At 46.0% G+C, this 22,061-nt stretch overlaps 1 protein-coding gene and 1 long non-coding RNA gene across 7 annotated transcripts in view; one reads left to right on the top strand and one right to left on the bottom strand.

Annotated features, from left to right (window-relative positions):
* Positions 1-21,223, bottom strand: LOC146336083 (uncharacterized). Its single transcript, XR_014785825.1, has 2 exons — positions 21,151-21,223; positions 1-126 (listed from the first exon to the last, which is right to left on the bottom strand). It is a non-coding gene; the product is annotated as an uncharacterized LOC146336083 (long non-coding RNA).
* COMT (catechol-O-methyltransferase) overlaps positions 1-22,061 on the top strand; it is a 62,509-nt gene that overhangs the window by 15,011 nt on the left and 25,437 nt on the right. The window contains exon 1 of one of the 6 annotated variants that reach the window (XM_084820533.1): positions 2,460-2,547. The exons of the other annotated variants lie outside the window; for them this stretch is intronic. The gene's annotated coding sequence lies outside the window, so the exon portion shown is untranslated. Of the gene's footprint in view, positions 1-2,459; positions 2,548-22,061 lie in introns of those variants that run through there. 6 annotated transcript variants of the gene reach the window in all.

Here is a 22,061-nt window from a genome sequence, read left to right as displayed (position 1 = left end):
AACAGAACAGCCAAGTCAACTGGAGGGTAGCCGATGCTTTAATTGTGCCAGCCGCTGAGTTGGGTTACTTCCTGGATCGCTGGATTGCATTCTTATTAAGGAGCTTCTCTTATAATCGTTTTTGCTCTGAAAAGGGAAAGCAGGCAATGATTCCCTTGGCCGCTGCTAAACATGAGTTATATGTCCACAATGCCTCACGGGGACTTCATTCTGGCAAAAAAAGCTCAGGTTCTAACTGTGACATACATACATACATACATATGTACATACATTTCTTTGCTTGTGTGAACAAAGGTCCCTCTGATGGTTCAAGCCAAAACACTTTTTTTTAAAGTTGATTTCCATTCTCTGGAGGTCTTTTTTCCCCAGGTTTTTGTTTCTACGCTTGCTAGATTTTGGAAATAGCTCTGTGCTCTCTCCGCCCTCCCCCCGCCCCGCTTTTGCCTGCACAAACTTTGCCTTGTTTTTTGTTTTTTTGTTTTGTTTTAAAAGATGCAAGATTGCTTGACTGGCCCCATTAACCTTTTGGGTCCCAGCTAGATGACATTGCTATCACTGTATTGTACATGAGTAGTGGGGTATGCTTTTTCCAGTATGTTTTCTTTTATTGCCATACTAAAGGGTTCGCGTTCTTTTTATAACGGAACAGTTGATTCTGTCAGTCAACACTCCCATCAACAGAGTGCCAGAAAACTGCTGGGATGATAGACGACCTGTAAGATTTTGAGGGTCCAGTTGCAGTCTGGCCTCTGACAGCTTGGCGTTGCACTGGAAGACTATAAAAACAAGAGCCTCAAGGGAAGTTTTTTTTTTTTTAAAGCAATGCAGTAAACATCTGGAAAAATACAGGAGAGTGAATGGTAGTTCTTACACTCCAACAGATTTCTAACTGTCACTTAGCACTTAAGCAGTCTTCCCCAACTACAATGCCCATTACCCCAGCCAGCAAAATTGGTGCTGGCTGTGGGTTATGGGAATTGCAGTCCAACACATCTGGAGGGCAGCTGTTTGGGGAAGGTTGCTGTTATCCATACATATACATAAGTGGACTTGTAAGGCTGCTGGGCTGTGTAGTCTGGAGACCATTCCAGACTACTTAATGAAAGAAGTTGCTCTGGAAGATATGGGCTGAATTTGCCTTGCTGCGTCTTGTAAACTATTGTCTACCGGTATTACTGTTCTTCCCTGTTTTGTTATTTTATCGGCCAGTGTTGCGTGATTTTACTGTGTTTTATTGGTTTCGTGCCCCGCTTTGGGTTTATTTTATAACAAAAATTAGGTAATTCATTTCATAAGCAAATATTTATTGATAAATTCTGAAAGTGCTTAAACCAAGGGGAAGCTTATAACTTAAGCAAAATGCCTATAATTGGCATAATTGGTTCTGCGTTAGATCCAGACTAATTTAGTTGCAATTGGGTCTCATCAAAATCAATGAGATGAGTCAGTGATGACTTAGTTCTCACTGAAAACAATGGGGCTTAAGCGCAACCATTTTACAATGTAATCCTACAGAAAGTGGGTACAGGATTGCTCTGTAATCCAGGCTTCTGACTTCAACTTTCAAGATTGATTTATTCTGAACTTCTTAGGCATGGATTTGTGACAGGCAGGATGTATGAACTTACAAAGTAGTCGTGTGCTTTAGGCAAAAGAGTGTCGAGATTACTTAGAACCCTGCTTTGCCCCAACAGCACATTTCCCTAATCCTTTGAAATAAAACCATGAGGACTAGGATCATTCTTTTTCTCTGTGTTTTTGTTTGAATGTATCTAGGATATTCCAATTAAGCCATATACAGTGAAGGCCGGTAGCTCCGATTTTGGTGGGGCTGTGAATTCATTCTGGGTTTTAGTCAGAACCAGCCAGAGCACTAAAGGAGCTATCCAAGGTGCTGAATCCTAGCCCCAAATGAGGTTCAGCATGTCAGATAGCTCCTTTAGAGTTTGACTGGTTCTGACTAAAACCCTGAATGGATTTACAGCCCCACCGAAATTGGAGCCACCGGCCTCCACTGGCCATATATGAAAGAGCTTTCTCATGCATTGTCTGGCCTCTTCTAGTCATCATCTGAGAAGACAATTGAGCATTGTCTTTTTCTGTTCCTGCAGCCTCTGAATACCTGGTTTTTTAAAAGCAGCATTTTAAAAATGGTTTATTTTATTTATTAAAACATTTCTATCCCGCGCTATATCATTAAGACCTCAGGGCGGCGTACAAATAAAATCAATTTAAACAGTACAAAACTAGAAATAATTTAAACACCTAAAAAACATATTTAACTATTAAGCTAATACCAGTTCAAATCTAAAACAATAAAACAGTTAAAACAATGTGCTAGGAAATGCGTTTAGCCCTGAAAGTCTTTGGTAAAAAGCCATGTTGTTACTTGGCACTGAAATGACAAATTAGAACCTCTGTTTTGAAATGTCCTCATTTCTGTTTTCATTGCAATGCAGATCAGGACAAAAAAAAATATCACTGTTTGGTGCAATCCTATACATATCTACTCAGAAGCCACATTGGGTTCAATGGGCTTCTTCCTAGGTAAGTGTGTATGGAGTTACAGCCTTACAGAGCAAAGAGAACTTTGTCTCAGTGAGCTCTGATGAAGCATCCAAGATAACCAAAGCCCTGCCAGGCAAAATACCTGGCACGGGGGGTTGGTTTTTTCCTACCTTGGGCGTGTTTTTATTTAATCAATTCCCTCTTATTGAAACCAATGGGCGAGAATTAATCTACACCAGCTTCAGGACTAGTATGCATTACTGGCAGGTTTGGGAGTATGTCAGAGGGAGCCAAGGGAGCTGTGCATCTGAACTGGACTTCCAGCCCCCCCCCCCACATCCCCCCATTTCACCCTGCATCAGAGAGGTACTGAAGTCTCCATGGGGGTTGTGGGTGGGGTATCATTGGTCAGACCTTCCCCTCCGAGTGCAGGCCTCTCTCTCCGCCCTCGGAGGGGAAGATCCGATCTATTCCATGCACCACAGGATTGCAGTTTAAGTTTCTCATTTTCTATGTTGATGTTTTCTGTATGGGTGTTCAGGAGAGATGTATCACATTTAAATTGAGGAGAAACCTATTTCTAATAAATTTCTGAAAGTCAGTGGATTAATTCCATTCTGCAGATTAATTCCATTCTGCGAACTGATACATCCCGCATCAACTTTTTTTGAAGCAAAGGTATATGTGTGATCATTCCCTGACAGCGCACCCTGTGTTTTATTGAGAATTGCTATAGCAACATCTCAGTGGTAAAATTGCTTGTGTGCGCGCATGCGTGTGTGTTGTTTGTTTTTTTGCAGGCGAGATATCTGCTGGAGTAGCTTCATGGATGAAACTAGAACATTCAGTGCGTTATGGAAGGGAAGGAGCCCAGGGTTGTTAACCTCTGATCATAGCTAATGAGGATTTTCAAATTTTGTTTTAAATAACAGCCCAGCAGCTTCTGATGGTTTAGCTAGGAAATTAAAACTGACACAAGAGGTGTGGATGCAAATATGCACTTGCCAGGAGGGCTAGGTATTTGTGTGGGCTAGGTAATTTTTTTAACTCACCTTTCTGTGAATGGTGGTTTCCCCCCCCCCTTTTTTTTGATGACCATACCTTCTGAAACTCTGTTTCAGCTTCTACAAAACCATGAGAACTCTTATAAGCTAAGCTAAGAGTGCTGAACTTGAACCCAAGTTTGAATCCCTTGTGAAGCCTTTGATTCACAAGGTGCCTTTGGGCAAATTGATATCCTTCAGCCTCCCCCATCTCTAAAACTGGAATGTACACCATCAAAAGTATCATAGCCTATAGATAAGCTGATGCTACTAGTAATGGCCTGGGAAAGATGGATTGCACAAGTTCCTTTGCAGGGAGTGACGATAGCTTCCTTGACCATGACTTGGTGGTAGAGGACCTGCTTTGCATGCAAGAGGTCCCAGGTTCAACCCCTGACATCTCCAGGTAGAGCTGGAGAAGGCCCCGATCTGAAACTTTGAAGAAACCACTGCCACTCGGTGTATGCAGCAGGTTTGGGCAGAAAGTAGGTCTCCAGATGTTTTGGTCTTCATCTCCCAGCATTCCTGACCATTAGCCTTGCTGGCAGGGGCTTTTAGGAGCTGAAGTCTGAAGCATTGGAGACATACCTTCTGCCCACCAGTATTAGTATTGATGGATCTGACCTGGTATAAGGCAGCTTCCTGTGTTTCTGTAGTGTTGTCATCAGATTCTAGGGAAGAATGAAAGCATCCCAGCTCAGGAGCAGTTATGCTTTACAGGACATCCCATAGCTCAGTGGTGGACCACCTGCTTTGCACACAGAAGGTCCCAGGTTCAATACACAGCATCTCCACATACGTCTGAACACCTGGATAACCTCTGCCAGTCAATGTAGACAATATTGATCTAGATCAGGGATGGGGAATGCATAGCCCTTTAGGTTTGGATGGATTGGAACTCCCATCATCCCTCACCATTGGCTATGCTGGCTAGGGCTGATGGGAGTTGCAGTCCACTAACATAAGAAGACCCATGCTAGATCAGACCAAGGGTCCATCTCTTCCAGCATTCTGTTCACACCATGCCCAGCCAGCTGCCCAGGGGAAACCCACAAGCAGGACATGAGTTCAACAGCACCCTCCTGCTCATGTTCCCCAGCAACTGGTGTATATCTGGAGGGCCACGTGTTCCCCACTTGCATGATCTAGATGGACCAATGGTCTAACTCAGTATGAGCTTCCTGTGTTTCTATGAGCAACAAAGGGCCAAATCGGATGTGATGCATGAGATCTGCAATTGAATATCCTGATGCTTTTTCTCCCTGACTTCAAAGCAACTGTGTGTGTGTGTGTGTGTGTGTGTGTGTGTGTGTGTAGGTGCTAATTTGATCATGGAATCAGCGCTGAGGAGGGTTGTGACACACCACTGTTATTAGCTTTGTTGCAGGGCAGGAATACAGATACGATACATGGACCTGTATTTATTTTCCTGTGTGGCTAATGGCAGCTTCGGGGGCGGGGGGGATATAGATCAGGGAAATGGCCCAGAGGGGAAGATTAAGCACCACCTCCCCCCAGTGCTGCTTCCCTGATCAAATTAGCAGTTCCCGACCACCACTGCTGTTAGAAGTAACGGGGGGAAATGGCAGCATTGATTCTGCTTTGGCCCTTATTTTGTATTGTGTTACACTTCGAGCCACTAAACACGCAGAAATGTCCATTTTCCTGGCATCTTTTGAAAGCCAGCTGTAATTAATACTGAGTTGATTGCATAGGGAATACTTAAGAGTGGTAAATGTATTTATGGGATGGGGAATGGGTCTGGTCTTTTGACTACTGTTCAAAGATTACACCTGTTTTGTATCACTTCTGGAGTATCCAGTATGTCTGCATGTCTGCACTTTTTAATTTACGTGCCAGTTTTACAGTGGCCTTCAGCTACTTAGCAACTTGCTGAAAGAGCTAATTAATTTTGCAGTGCCTTTTTGAAAAATAAACCCCGCTGTGTAATTGCGAAGCGTTATTACCCTCTGCTGTGGAGGACTCTGGTTATTAGCAGTAACATCTCTGCAATGAGATAAAGAACATTGCCCTCCAGGCATTACAGTCGTTTTCAGTTACCATCAGTACCACCAAGTAGATGGAGAGCTCCTTTTAGTGGAAAAATAGACTGGTTTACGTATTTCTTCACCGCCCCCACCCCCCTTTAAAGGAACTCTTTGAGTCAGGGAGAACTAATAGCATCTAGATTGGATTCTAAGCCCCTGTGTAGGATCTGGACACTGTCACAACCAAGTTCTAGGGAGATTTTGTTTTTTACTTATATGTGAGAAATAATAGCACTATTGGATGTAAATGTAGTTATCTTCCAGTCCTAGAGATGGCTTATCAGTAGGTTGAAAAATTCAGGGCTGGCCGAAGCTATATTGGTGCATGACTCAGAAAATCCCAAAGCCACCCTTCTCTGTGGAGTGATTAATGTAGCAGGCTGCAAGTTGGACCATTGGTCTATTTATCTCAGTGTCATGTATACCAGGAGTGGGCAACTTGTGACCCTCCAGATGTTTTGGCCTACAACTCCCATCATGCCTCACCATTGGCTATGCTGGCTAGGGCTGATGGGAATTGGAGGCTAAAACTTCTGGATGCCCACAAGTGGCCCAGCCCTGCTCTACTGAGGCAAACCATTGGTCCATCTACCTAAGCAGAGCACGTGCATGGCGAGCGACTAGGGTTGTACCGACTGTGTAAACATCTCAATGGATTGTCTACTCCCATCAGTCAGACCTCTCTAGCTTCTACTCTACCACCCTTAACAGGGTTGCAAATCCCATTGCTTCATAATGACTTTTGCCTCTGCATTAATTAAGGAATGAGTCTGGAGGACAGCAAGGGTGTTGAGGTAAGTTTTGAAGTGAAGGCACTCATCCTGACCACAGCCACGCCTCCAAGGGGAATCCCAAAACACAGGCAGCTGTGTTGAGCCACATCAACAAAACTAGGCGTTCTTCTAGCCGTTTTTCTGCTAGAAAACAAAACTAGCAGTTCTTCATCACAAAGAGGAGCAGGTCTTTCGGAAAGCCAAAGGCTCCCAATTGCCCACTGAAGACCAAACCACCACAAAATACTTTGTGTTACAACAGGGGTAGCTGACAACAATCTATTGATGCTGGGAAAATCCATTCGCCTTTAGCTGCTTTCAGTATTGCAGCTAGGTTCAGCGGGAACACAGAATCTTGAGGGGAATGGCGGATGATAACATTGTCCCTGCGAATCAAAAAGCCCTGGTGCTTTGACCCTATGAGCCTTGGTTCCAGTACACCACTGGGGGATGGTTTCCAGGTTCTCACCCACTATCCACACTTTTGAGAAAGTTAACTGTGGCTTTGGTGTTTGCTCTCAGCAATTGTTGATCTAGGCTAGAGAGTCTGGTGGGCAATGTGGTGTTAGGAACATTTTATTTATTGAAAACATTTATATCCTACCCTATATCATTAAGATCTCAGGGCAGCGTACAGATAAAATCAATTTAAACAGTATAAAACAAATAATTTAAACAACTAAAAGCATATTAAACCATTAAAGAAGCTAATACCAATTAGAAAATCTAAAACAATAGAACAGTTAAAACAGTGTGCAGCTTTAGGGGATTCAGTTAGGCCTCAAAAGCTTTGGTGAAAAGCCATGTTTTGACTTGGTGCCAAAATGAAAACAACGTCTGCACCAATCAGGCTTCCAAGGAGAGGGCCTTCCAAGCCGGGGTGCCACAGCAGAGAAGGCCCTCTCCCACATCCCACCATAGTGTAACATAGCATGCCCCACTTCTCATTAAGCCCAGTGTCATCTCATCTGTCTGGCAGCAGTCTGGGGTAAAGGACTTTCCTCACAACCCATGATCCTTTTAACTGGAGATACAAGGGATTGAACCTAAGATCTGGCATGTGAAGCATGTGCTCTACCACTGAGCTACCCTACTGTATGCAATGAGTTGTGCAAAGACACAAGCTGGGCCCTCTATTTATGATCATGTGTTCGCATCTGTGCAGAGAGATGGATGGACATCATGGTTCCCTTCCCACTGTGCAGGAGCAATGCGGATTACATTGGACAGCTGATGGGTGCATCATCAGACCCTTCAACATGATTTGGATCAGGCTTTGATCCAGAGAGGGTCCAGTCGGGCTGGCGCTTGGGGTAGACCCATTTCCATGCCCTGGGACCCATTGATTTCCATTTGTTTCCAGATGCAGTTTTGAGTATTATCCTCAGTCTGTGCTAGACCTCTGTGCTCGCCCAGAGGTCTCCAGAGATCTGTATTTTTAGGCAACTGGGACCAAAGCAATCAGGCAAATATCTGGGCAGGTCTGTTTGCCCTTGTCCCTGTCTGCCGGTCGTCGTAGGCTAGGGTCTAACTCGGGGCGGGAAACATGCGGGCCATATGTGGCCCCCGCATAGCCATTTTTGCAGCCCTCGTCATGCTGCTCTGCCACTGTGGCTGCTGCAGGTAGGCCAACCCCGGTAGGTTACCTAACAGGAAGGTCAGCCATGTTTCCTAGGCTCTTAACTGGAGAGGCTGTGTGTGTGTGTGTGTGTTTGCATGTTTGCATGTTCGCGTTTGCTTGCCCTCTCTCTTTGATCTGAGCACTTAAGAATGTAGAATAACTTAGCATCTGCTATTTTAAAGATGATTAAAAAGCCTCCAGTTCTGTTATCTTTTTCAACAACTATGAATGTTCTGATAATGTTTTGTAACTGTCAACGTGAAGCAAGCTCAATGGGAAACAGAGGTGTGTGTGTGTCTATGCATAAGCCTAGTGTTATCCTGGCCGAGCTTTGCAGCTGTCCAGAGCTTCCATGACTCCCCAGTATCAACCAGCACCTGCAACAGGCTGACAGTGTCATGCACGGGTATCCCCACTGTACGCCTTCAGAACATTGCTGGCTCCATGTCACAGGGCAGCCGTACCAGTGTCGCCTGACCGCCTGCCTTCTGTGCTTTGCTATGCCATGACTAATGTACCTGTGTAAATCAGCTGTTCACCAATTCAGCCACAATGGACACTGTGGTCCTATTGCGACACCCTATTTTGCCAAAGGCAGAGAGGTTCTTTCTTAGTTTCAGAGCAATGACTACACAAGGGAGTAAGAGTCAAAAAGCTTTATTAACTGTAGTAGGCTGAGTATTGCAGCTAAGCATAGGATGTTATAAAGCAAAACTAAGCAAAATATCTTACTCCTCCGCTCTGCTGACGGGGGCCCCAGATAACGATGGCGGAGAGACTCCAGTCGGCCGACACGCAGCATCTCCATGGTCCTGCTCCACCCCAAAGCTCCACTGAGGGATGCGCTGGAGGGACGTCTGTTCTCAAAATCGCCCGTAGCTACGTGCTGTCTTTCGCAGCTCCCTAATCCATCTCACCTACCGTGATGGTCTCATGATGTCTAGGCATTTTTTTTTATCTTAAGTTAAATTACCAGGTGGACCACAGCCAAAGAGGCCCTCCCTGCCTTCCAAGGCCATACCATCCTAACTGGTTAGAAAAACAAGGAGTCAGGCCAAGCAGCTAGAAGATTCTTAAAGAGGCCTGAGAGACTTGGTTTTTAAGGTCTCTCAGGAGTTTCAGGCATCAAAGAAGCAGTTGTAGCATGTCACACTATCTCCTGGATATACAAAGGTCTTTTGGGGAATTTCCACTACATACCCCTTCTCCACATCTGCACAGAACCAATGACAGAGGCTTTTGGCATCCATTGATGCTCCCAGCAGCACCTTTGTCTGGCTTTGCTGACTCATACCTACCCTGCGGATGTCCCTGTCCCAAACCAGCATGGGTGATGGGCCTGTTCCTTTATACAATACTGGGTTTCCAATCGTCCTCTGCTTCTCTGGTTGCAATTTCTAGTCGTTGTTTCCTTTGTGATAGGTCCTCCACCTATCACAAAAGAGGGGAGGTAGGGATGGGGAAAGAAATGGGTTTGGTTCACATTTTAAGGTGGATTTGCCTAATTTTGCGCTCTAGAAGCAATATGCAAACTGAAATTCAGTTATCCTTTGAAATTCCCTGGATTTTGCAATGGAATTCTCCAGGTTTTTTTTTTTTTTTAATGAATACAAAATGTGCATATTTGGAGGAAATGCATGCAAAAATGCAGATATTTGTGAAAATAATGTTCAAAAATGCACTGTATTGGGACTACTGCTTGTCAGAAATGGGTATCTTAGGCAAAAATGCGAACAAAAATGCAGATATTTGGAGAAAGGCATACAAAAATGCAGAATTTTCACACGCATTTCCAAAATTCTCAACATTTGAGAGGAACAGAACTTAAGACTGGAAAAATTGGAAACTGAGAGAAGCCAAAACTGACGAATTCATCCATCCCAAGTGGGTGATCGGTGGGAAAGCATGGGCAGCAGAAATATGTCAGGTTTAACTATTATGATAGCTCAGCAGTGAAGCTCATGTTTTGCAGGCAGAATGCCCGAAGTTCAATCTCTAAGGCAGCTTCATCTGTTCAATTAGGTTATAGTGCAGTTTTGCAAAACTGAGCAAGAGAACATGCAAACTGGGAAAGGAGTGGCCAAAGAACAAAATTCATACAACCCCAACCCCCGATGACAGTTGTGATATCAGTGGACAGGGTTTCTAGCTGTACCAGTAGAGGTTGGTGGCTCTGATTTCAGTGGGGCTGTGAATCTATTCTGGGTTTCAGTTAGTACCAGCCAGAACTCTAAAGGAGCTATCCAAGGTGTTGAAGCCATTTTGGTATTAGGGTTCAGCACCTTGGGTAGCTCCTTTACAGTTCTGGCTAGTTCTGACTGAAACTTAGAATGGATTTACAGCCCCACTGAAATTGGAGCCACCAGCCTCCACTGATCTGTACCATGCTCTCCAACCCAGCAAAACTTTTTAAAGTACCTCAGACAGGATCCATGACCATGGGGATACCCCACAACATAGGCCATACCTGCCTACCTTTTAATGTAGCCTTCCCCAACACGATGCTCTCTCAGGAGGATCAGACTAGAGCTCCGATTGTCCCCAGGCAGCATGGCCATTGGATGATGTAGTCCAACACATCTGCAGGTTACCAGGCTGGGGGAGACTGTTTTGAGAGATGGGCGAACAAACGATGTTGAAGAGCACCAGTCTTCTCCGAACATCATCTTGCCACTTGTCTCATGCCTGGTTAACATTTGCGATCGCTGCTTCCTTTGCTCGAACAGGAAAAGAATGGGAGATTTGCGCAAATCTCCTGAAATTTGTGCACATTTTTAAATTTGCACAAATTTCCTCCATAGGCTTAAAGGGGGCCGATTCAGTCCACAGAGGAAATTTGCGTAAAGTAGGGACTGGGAAACAGAACTGAGAACTGAGAATCAAGAATGAGACTAACGCGAGCGCATGTTCAACAATTTGCAAATATTTTTGGCGGACACGTGTTCGCGCTCGCGCTCGCGTTCAGAACTTCGGACGGGGTGTGCTCACACGTGTTGCAAGCAAAAGTGAAATTCTCATACATCCCTAGCTGTTCTAGCATGATGTAAGCCAGCAATGCCCTTCTACGATTTCCTTAGGCCACATAGAAAACTCTATTATGCAAGAGAATAAATGGACTTGAATCAGAGAGTTAAAAATGGTAATACTTAGAAACCAGCAAGGGAGCATTTCAGTCTGCCTGGAGATTCTGTAGCAACCTTGAAAAGTTGCTCTTTTTTTCAACAACGAGAACAAAAACTTTCAAAGGGGAAACACTGAAGCTTCTGAGTTGGAATTCATTTGCAAATGAATGTCCAGCTAGGGTTCAGTACAATCAGGAGGGTTTAGCTCCATACAGAATGTAACCGTCATTGCACAAATGTTTTTATGTGCAGCAGAGGTGGGCAGAAAGTACATTGGGATCTGCTCAGGGTGATTTGCAGTAAATTGGCAAGGGTTTCTGACTCCCAAAAGTTTTAACAAGAGCAACTAAATTGAACTTTCTTGTTAAAAAACCCAACAAAGAAAACTCGGCCATGGCTGGCCTCATGCTCATCACTTATCTTCTAACCTCAGCGTTCCTCACCTGTAAAATATGAGTATTAATGGGTTGTCTTTGACCAGGTCTCCCTGCAGCTCTGCCAGCCAATTTTGAGAGTTTTGCGTTAGAGCAACCTTCCCCAACCTGGTGCCATCTGGATGTGTTGGACTACTACTCCCATCATCCAAGGGCAATGCCATTTGGCAATCATGGGAGTTATGGTCCTGTTGAACACATCTGGAGGGCACCAGGTTGGGGGAAGGCTGTATTAAAGAAGCCCTGCTCTTTAGTAACTCGGATGTAGGTTTTTATATACAGGTGCAGTAAGTAATGGACTCCAGTATTTTGAGGTCTCCTGACAATATTTTTTCACCTGGCTTTGATTAGTTGGACTTCTGGGTTCTGATTTTTAAAAAATGAAGCAGATTTCATTCCCTGATCGACACTATTCATTTTGCTTGGCCAGGTCAGCGCCACTGAACTGGTAGAACAAAATGGTAGAACTGGGAGGGTGATCTTGAGATGGAAGGGCAGACAGAGAAAAACTCCTGAGTTGGCTGAGTTTCAGTTGGTACAGCTCAAGGACGTTGACAAAGTGCTTGGACAGGTTTGTGCAACTTCTTCCGTATTGGATCCTTGCCCCTCTTGGCTTATAAAAACTGCAGGAGGGAGTAGCTGGTTGGACCAGGGAGGTGATGAATGCCTCCTTCAGGGCGCCTGAAAAAGGTGGTGGTGAAACCACCCCTGAAGAAACCCTCCTTGGACCTGGAAAATCTTAATAATTTTAGGCCGGTGGCAAATGTTCCTTTCTTGGGTAAGGTCCTCGAGTGGATGGTTGTCATTCAGCTCCAGGCACTCTTGGATGAGACTGATTATATTATTATTAGTTGAGGTTCAGGCCAGGTTTTGGCATGGAAATAGCCTTGGTCGCCTGTGTGATGACCTATGTTAGGGGAGAGACAGGGGCAATGTGATCTTGTTGATTCTCCTTGATCTGTCGTCACCTTTCTATACCATAGATTCATAGCGCTGGAAGGGGCCTACAAGACCATTGAGTCCAATCCCCTGCTCAGTGCAGGAAGCCATCATCCATGGTATCCTTCTGGGACGACTGAGCTCAGAGTGTGAAGCATTGCAGTGGTTTCGCTCCTACTTGGATGGTTGGCTCCAGACGGTGGTGCTTGGGGAGTATTGCTCGGCCCCGTGAATTCTCCAGTATGGAGTTCCACAGGGGTTGGCTTTATCCCCCATGCTATTTAACATCTACATGAGCCTTTCAGTGCGGTCATCTGGAGTTTTGGAGTGCATTGTCATCAGTATGCTGATGACATGCACCTTGATTTCTCCTTTTCATCTTCAGGTGAGGCTGTGGATGTGTTAAATCCATGCCCGGCTGAGACAATGGACTGGATGAGGGCTAATGAACTAAAACTCAATCCAGACAAGACCGAGATGCTGTTGGTGGGTGGTTCTTACGACAGGTTGGAGGGTGCTCCACCTGTTCTGGATGGGGTTGCACTCCCCCTGAAGGAGCAGGTTCGTAGCTTGGGGGTTCTCCTTGAGCCATCTTTGTCACTTGAGGCTCAGGTGGCCTCAGTGGCACAAAGAGCCCTCTACTACCAACTTTGGTTGGTGGCCCAGCTACACCCCTATCTGGACAGGGATAACCTGGCTTTAGTTGTCTATGCTCGGGTAACCCCCGGGTTAGATTACTGCAATGCGTTCTGTGTGGGGCTGCCTCCGAAGATGGTTCAGAAGCTGCACCTTGTTTGAAATGTGGTGGGCAGATTGATAACAGGGACAAGAAGGTCCAAGCATATTACATTGATTCTGGTCCACTTGCACGGGCTGCCTGTATGTTTCTGAGCCCAATTCAAGTTGCTGGTTTTGACCTATAAAGCCTTACATGACTCGGGACTGTAATACCTGATGGAGTGCCTCTCCCAGCATGAGCCAACCCATACATGTTCATCATCTAAGGCCCTCCTCCATGTGCCTCCTCCGAGGGAGTCTCGGAAGGCAGCAACAAGGTCGAGGGCCTTCTGGGCAGTGCCCCCCCCCCCAATTATGGATGATCTCCCCAACGAAGCTTGTCTGATGGCAACAGTGTTATCTTTTTTGGAGCTGAGTTAAAACTTTCCTCTTTTCTCAGGCATTTGGCAGCATATGATGAGGTCTTAAACAGGTCCTGGATTTTTCTTATTGATGACTGAAATTATTTTAGATATATGTGTGTCTCTGTGGTTTTTATAATGTATTTTAAAGGTTATTAAACCGCCTAGAGAGCTTCAGCTACTGGGCAGTATAGAAATGCAATAAATGCAATAAATAAATGAAATGAAAACAAAATCAGGAAGGCCTCCAATGCGGAAGTATTGTAATAATAGGTGACTTCAATTATCCCTACATTGACTGGATAAATGCATGTTCCAGTCACAACAAAGAGGTTAAATTTCTTGATGCCCTAAATGTCTGTGCCCTAGAACAGTTGGTCATGGAACCAACCAGAGCGGAGGTGACCCTGGATTTAATCCTAACAAGTGTCACCCAGGACCTAGTATGAGATGTGAGTGTTTGTGAACCATTTGGAAACAGTGACCTCAGTGCTATCAGATTGAATATATACCTAAGTGAGAAATTGCCAAGGACATCCAACACAGTCACATTTGACTTCAGAAGAGGAAACATGGGCAGGAACACGGGTGGGAGAGGGCTTTTGCAGTCATGTCCTGCTTGTGGGCTTCCCACATGCAGCTGGTTGACCATGGTGTGACAGAATGCTGGACTAGATGGACCCTTGGGCTGATCCAGCAGGGCTCTTCTTATGTTCTTATGTCCACAGTTCTGCCCTAAAAGGTTTTGCTGTAGAGCAGGGGTGTTAAACTTCTTTTCACATCGAGGGATGATGTCAGGGCCCAGATTCAGCACTGTAGTGGGCCTTGTAGGTTATAGCTAAGATTTGAATAGAAGTAGCTGAGAAGGGCCTGGGCCTATTCGGCCTCTGGGATGTCAGGTTGTTTCCAATGCCTGAGCATGTGCGTGGGGGGGGGGGGGGATCAGGAAACAAATTTGATTTCAGAGAAGCTCTCGCAGGCTGCATTCCAGTAGCGGGCAGGGCTAAAGGAAAAGGGGGCAGGGCCAAAAAATACCAGCATACTTGAGCTTAACGTTCTTGCTGCCAGAAATTGAGCCTTAGGAAATGCATTTTGGCCTTTTAGAATGGAGGAAAAACTGCGCAAAAGTCAGGAAACCATCAAACGACTGGTGGTCAGTGGAAAGGGTGAGGCCGGGAGAAGGGGGCATGGTCTTTGGGGGATTTCCAGAGGTCCAAATTGGGACCCCGGGGCCTGCATCCCTGATGTAGAGTCAGGAAATATTATCCACCCTACTATGAAGCTTTTCTCCTTTTCCCATATGGGACCCCAAAGCTCAAAGAACTGAGGTAGGACCAGAGATAAATATTTGTTAGGAGGTACATTATATAGTGGCAGTTACTAGAGTAATTATGCCAATAAAAAAATAAGCATGTGACCTATAACTATAGATCTGCAAAGATCCCCTCATATAGTCACAATTCCTACCCCACTTCAGTGGCGATAAAAAAAGGCAATTAAATAAATAAATAAATAAATAAATAGGTATTTTTTAAAAAAATGATTAATAACTGGGTCTGCTGCTATGTATCAGGAGGCGAACTCAAGAACAGATCAGGTTATGGATAAGATGACTGGGTTGAAAATTAGTGAGTAAAGGTCAAAGATAAAGCTTATGTTAATACTGAAGTTAGCGATTCACATTCAGTGGAAGTCGATAGTTCCTTCAACTCTGTGGCTAATGAATTATATGAAGGAGATTAGATTAGCGATGCAGGCTAGTAGGACTGCTATTTTTACATGGGTCACGTTTCATTTGGAACCTAGGGGAGCAGGGTTTAATGTAGTCAGAACGGGGAAGGCGAGTATGACTGATGTTTGGGTTAGAAGGAGATGCATGGACTTTTATGCATGCCTTTGTATCCCTGTTTTTTGTTGTATCATCCCATGAGGAATGATTTGTGCAGCCTTATCCTATCCATGCAGAGAGCGCTCAGGAGGGGTGGCTCCGGGGCAGCGGCAGCCTCCCACCATCTTCCTCCTGAGGCAGCTGCCTCACTTTGCCTAATGGTAGGGCTGGCCCTGGGAGCTGGTCACATCCACTCTGGCTGAAGCTTCTACCTGGATCTTGTTTTTCATTTGTACTCTCTATAGCAACAGGACTGGAATATGTGGCCCCATTTCCTAACATTCCTCTGCCTGCCCTTCTTCCTGTATCTGCAGCCCAATTCAGGCATTATTAAAAATGGTGAAACACACCATGTGATCAGAAACGAGTAGCCCCACGCCCTGATGTCACATCATATCATATCATATCCCACCTATGGGCATCATAGAATCATAGAATAGTAGGGTTGGAAGGGGCCCACAAGACCATCGAGTCCAACCCCCTCCTCAATGCAGGAATCCAAGTCAGAATGCAGGAATCCAAGTCAGGGGAACACTTGCGTCGGGGAGGCCATTGTGCGTACAGCTATACATGTTTTGGGACCCCGCACAGTAACTGAGTTTAACCACAGTCAGAAAGCTTCACCCCTTTTAATAACACCTGAATAAGGCTTGTGTGTAAATGCAACCTTCCAAATGGGGATAATTGTTCATGTATGCGACAAGGTGGATTGTAGTCCACACACGCCAAAAAATCATGCCACAGTAACAGCGCAGTCCTATATGTCTACTCAGAAGTAAGTCACCCTGAGTTCAGTGGGACTTACTCCCAGGTGAGTGGGTATAGAGTTGTGGCCTTACAGTGTAATATTCTGCATGTCTACTCAGAAGTAAGCCATACTGAATTCAGTGGCACTTGCTCCCAGGCAAATGGTTATAGGATTGTAGCCTTAGGGTGCAATCTTTAGACAGAAATAAGCCCTACAACTCCCAGCCATCCCCCAGGCTGGCTGGGGGATGCTGGGGGTTGTAGGACTTACTTCTGTCTAAACAGGCATAGGATTGTGCCTTGAATTTGTTAAATGTGCCACGAGGCACTCTGTTGCTTTAAGTATGATGACCTATAACTATGGGTCTCCAAATGTCCCCCATATAGGCACATTTCCTACCCCACTCCAGTGTCCCATTTGTACAGGCAGGTTAGCCATGTGTCCTTCTTTACAGAGGACAGTCCTCTATTTGAAGACATCCTTTATTTGAATTGATTTATTTGGCTATCCAGTCCAACAATGCTTCAAAGATAACCATCAGAAGGAAAACCAGCTGGGTCTTGAAGTTGCCTATCAGTGATTAGAACCTGGACAGCATTCCAAGCAAGACACATAGGTCGTCTGGACACTATCTTCCCCACTCTGGAGAGATGGACTGCATTTCTATATAAATTGTACTCATTCTTTCTAAGTTGGCATCTATACCTATAAATTAGCACATGCAAACATTATGAAAATCTGTGCCCTCTTCTGCCCTCTTTTATCCTCTTTTGGGGGTGGGTGGATGCCTTTCCTCTTTTTTCGGGATGTGTAAGTGGCCACCCTACATACAGGGCTGTAGCCACACGGGATCTGTGTATGCCTGGACACCTCAAGGATATTCTAGGCCCTTTCTGAATGTTCAGCTTTCATTCCATTTTTTTTTTTTAAAGAAATTTCTAGACCTTACGGAGGTACAAGGAAAAACCCGTGTTTAGTTTTTTACACAATTGCTCACTAAGGAATAAACCTGTTCCCGCCTTTGACTGCTCTGGCCAGTGACTACAAAGGCACTGGAAGGACTGACAAACCCTAGACCCTTGGTTTTACTTTGAAAATTGATTTTATTCTTATGAGTCTTCAATATAATTTAAATGTCTTTAAACATGCTAGTTTCCCCATATTTTATCTTCTAGCTATTTTGCAGAAGCCCAGTGGTAGAGCCTCTGCTTTGCATGCAGAAGCTCCCGGGTTCAATCCCTGGCATCTCCGGGTAGGGCAAGGAAAGACTCCTGCCTGAAACCCTGGAGAGCCACTGCTGCCAGTCAGTGTCGACAGAACTGGGCTAGATGGACCAAGGGTCTGACTTAGTATAAAGCAGCTTCCTATGTTCTGAGCCACACGGACTTCCTCGGTTATCCCCTAGCATCTGTCTTGGACCATGTCACTTGCCTCTGGCCCTCCCGTCTTTGCCTGCCTGCCTGCCCTGGAACCTGACCATTGACCTGTCTTGGACAGCATGCGTACATTTGGAAAATGTGCATGAAAAAATGTGTACTTTTGAAAAGCACACCCTAGGATGCTTTAATCAATGGGAGAGGAATGTGTACATTTCAAAGTTGCCCACAATTGATGCTACATTTGGAAAACACACACAAAACTACGCACGGCTCTTCATGTGAAAATAAAGAGCTTACAATCTGATATGGACTCGAGTCACAATGAGCTTCGAGATGGAATTTGGAGAAGTCAGTGACTACAAGCTTTGCTGATTCACACATCCCTAGCTGGGAGTGTCATTTGTGACCCTCCTGGTATTAACTAGGGATGTCGCAGGAGTCTAAGAAGGGAGTGGGACTCCCCTGATGGACTCCCCCCCCCCTCAGCCTCCTGGACCCCTTTGCCAAGCTGCCCCACTTACCAGACCCAAGTGCCTGCATGGTCCACAAGCACCTGGCAGCCACCCACCCCCTTAGCAAACCACCATTTTGCGTAAAAATGGCGGCTCGGAGTTTTCCATATATTTAATGTTACGTAAATGCCATCCGTAAAGGGGCCATGTATGCAACAGTACAGGCGTGAATGGTCCATTTACAGCTGTAATGTTGCGTAAGTGTCCCCTTTACGGCCACCATTTATGCAACGCTGCCTATCCGGAAACCCCCGAGCCTCCAACAAGGCCTCTGCACCCTCCGCCCTGCCCCACGCACCCTTGGGATGATGGGGAAGGAAGGTGCCAGCTAGCTGTAGTTGCCTTCGTGGGCACCAGCTGCCAGCACTTCTAACCAAAAACAACAACAGATTAATCTAGAAGCAGAAAACAGCAAGAGTAGTACACAGGGGAAAGAGGACGGGTTGCACAAGAGACACCTTGCCAACTTGGAGTGGAGGGGGACGGGAAATATCTGTGTATATATGATGGAATCTTTTTTTTTCTTTTCACTCAGTCAGCTGGAAAGAGCTAAATGGACATCAAGTCCAGCCCACAGGAGTGAGAGAGAACATAGAAAGCTGCCATATACACACATACAATGTGTGTACACATTTTGCACATACAACGCAAAACAGGCAAATGCTATTTGGGGCTGCATTAACAGAAGTATAGCTTCCAAATCCTGTGAAGTACCAGTTCCCCTCTACTCAGCACTGGCTAGGCCTTATCTTGAGTCCTGTGTCCAGTTCTGGGCTCCACACTTTAAGAAGGATGCAGACAAACTGAGGAGGGTTCAGAGGAGGGCAACGAAGATGATCAGGGGACTGGAAACAAAGTCCTATGAGGAGAGACTGAAAGAACTGGGCATGTTTAGCCTTGAGAAGAGAAGAAAGAAGGGAGATAGGATAGCGCTCTTCAAGTACTTGAAAGTAGGGATGGCAGAGAAATCCACCACGGACTCCAATGAGGCCAGATTCTTTAGAATCCAGCCCCCTGGAGTCTGTGGCGGAACGGACTACCCCCCCGCCACCTCGCAGAATCTCCCCCTGGATGGACCCTACCTGGTCGTTGGCCGCCTGGTCCGTCCTCAGCTGCCTCAGCCGTCTGCTGCCCCGTCTGCGGATGCAAATGGCAGCCAGCGTAGCAGCCGCCATTTGCGTCCCTGCCTTAGGCCGTGATAGGCTACGTAAGTATTTACGTAGCCTATCACGAAAAGAGCAGGGATGCAAATGGCGTAGCGGGAGCTATTTGCGTCCCTGCTCTTTGCCGTGATAGGCTATGTAAATACTTACATAGCCTATCATGGCCTAAGGCAGGGACGCAAATGGCGGCTGCTACTCTGGCCGCCATTTGAGGCCGCAGCCCAGCAGCGGCCAGAAGTCCAGATGCGGCCGGCTCTGGCCAGCGGCTCTGTAGCCATGCTGCGGAGCGGAGCCGGCTGGGGAGGATTCCGGGGGGGGGGGGGGAGGGATGGAATGCCTCTCCCCCCAAGTGGATGCCCACCAGCGGACTGGTGAGTGGGGTTCGTACACCCCTACTTGAAAGGCTGCCACCGAGAGGAAGGCCAGGATCTCTTCTCGATCATCCCGGAGTGCAGGACATGGAATCATGGGCTCAAGTTACAGGAAGCCAGATTCCAGCTGACTAACACATCACCCAATAAAGAGGTCAAAAGAGGGCACCGATTTGCACCATATTTGCATGTGGTAATAAATATGCATACCTGCAAATTTAGAAATAATGACGATAAAGAAATACACTGCATCTCACCATAGCAGGGAAGACTGTAAATTGACCACCCATATGTCTGCTACCCAGGTATAACTGTGGATGGGCAGCTTCAAGGCTCTTACTGTTCTTTCCAATGGTTCTTTACGTTTAAACTGGCCTTGGACTGGACAGCCCTTCAAACAGAGGACACCTTCAAATAGAGGACTGTCCTCTGTAAAGTAGGACACATGGCCACCCTACTACTGGCTCAGACTATGGGTCCATCTCACCCACTACTGTTGCCACTGACTGTATATACACTTTTTTTAAAAAAAAATTGCAATTATAACAAAAAACCAAAATGAGAAAGGGGGAGTTCACAAAAACAGCAACAGAAAAAAGAAAGCAAGAAAAGAACATGACAAAAAAGCATATCTGTACACAATAACCATTCACGACACTATTAGTAAAAAGGACTGAACATATATCCTACAGTTGTCAATTTCACAGGGATGCTTACTTTGATATACAGATTGCTTATATTAATGTATCGATTTGGAATAGAAGTGTTTCCTAACCCCACCTGGAGATGCCGGGGATTGAACCTGGGCCCTTCTGCATGCAAAGCAGGGCTCTACCACTCCGTTACGGCCCTGTGGCCCATCAGTTCATCAGTCTCCTCGTGTGTCTGTTTTGTCCTTTGATTTCTGGAGGGCTAGGAAGGACCTCTTCCCGAGTCCTTGGAGAGTCCTTGCCAGTGTGTTCGTGGCCGAGGGCCAAACGTGATGAGAAGCCATTCCCACAATTAGCAATTGCATGAGTTGCTTTTTAAAAACCTCCCAAAAACCTGAATAGCAGGAGTGGGTGGCCAGCAGTGTGTGTGTGTGTGTGGGGGGCAGATAGAGAGGCTTTCATCCTATGACCCCTGCTGCTGCTCTGATCTGGATCAGGCCCCACATGCCTGCTATTTGCGAACTTCCATCGGTGCGAATGCGAACAGCAGTTGCTGGGGGGAACAATTAGGACCCCAGCAGGTACGACTACTTCCCCCCTTAAGATCACAATTTGGATTCATCCCCTTCCCCCCTTCATGCTAGTTAATTTTTTAAAGGCATTCATGCAATTGCTAACCGTGTGAATGGCATCGTGTTCAGCTTGGCCCAGGGTAAGGGAAGGCAGGCCCCAACGGGAGGAAAATGGCAGGGAGGAGGCTGAGGCTACAATCCTGCACCCCTTTACTGTAGTGCAAATCCCACTGAACTTACTGCTTTGAGTAGACATGTCTAGGAGTGTTCTTTGATGGTTCTGCTTTCAGTGCCAATTTAGAAATCTTGACTAGAATTCAGGTAGAAATGCAGTCCATCCCAGCATGGTGGGGAGCGCTGTGAGCTTGCTCTGTCTGCTGTCCAGGCGGTGCTAACTGTGGATGGGACAACTCTGAGGCCCAGCTCTTCCTCGTCATGTTTCGTTATCTTTAAACCAGATCTGGCCTGGACAGCCCTTCCAATAGAGGACTGCTCTCTGACAGCCCTGGAAGTAAAGAAGGGCAGAGGAACTCTCTACCTGGAGGTCTCCTTCCTTGCTTCTTCTCCCACTGCCCCAAACAGGGATTTAAATTGGGCCTGGTTTGGCACCACTAACCATTTCCCCACAGTTGTGGTGGTCCATGAATTGCTCTGAGAGACACCTCCCCACCCTCCATCACGACAGCTTGGTGATCCACCCTTTTTCAAGGCACAGGACAAGCGTTTCAACTTTGCTGACCATGTGGGGGTGTGTGTGTGGGTGGTGGGATATGAAGCTGTCTGGGAGACTTTGCACCAAATTATCCTGGCTGCGCAGCTAAGATAAGTAGATGGGTGAACAAACACCGGCTGTGCTGTGAGCGGAGCACGTCTCCATGGCAACGGCCCTCACTTTCTGAATTCAAAATGTGCTCTGCACAATGATATGAAGTATGAAAGGGGGGGGGGAATCTCCACCCCCTCGCTTCTCCCACAAAACATACCGCGAGGAGTACGCTAGCACAGGACTTTTGGTGGCTCCTGGCCTGGTTTAAACTGGACACCAGACATATGCAGTGCCAGATGTCTATGTGCTTGCCTAGGAACATAGATGGCTACCTTATTCCGAGCCAGATGATGGGTCCTTCTAGCATGGTGTTCTCTACACCAGC

Source organism: Heloderma suspectum, chromosome 13 (assembly GCF_057233095.1).
Source record: "Heloderma suspectum isolate Gila_16-S chromosome 13, 16-S_ref, whole genome shotgun sequence".
Classification (NCBI taxonomy): domain Eukaryota; kingdom Metazoa; phylum Chordata; class Lepidosauria; order Squamata; family Helodermatidae; genus Heloderma; species Heloderma suspectum.
Note: the sequence above shows the minus strand (reverse complement) of the source record. Positions and strands in the feature narration are given on the sequence as shown.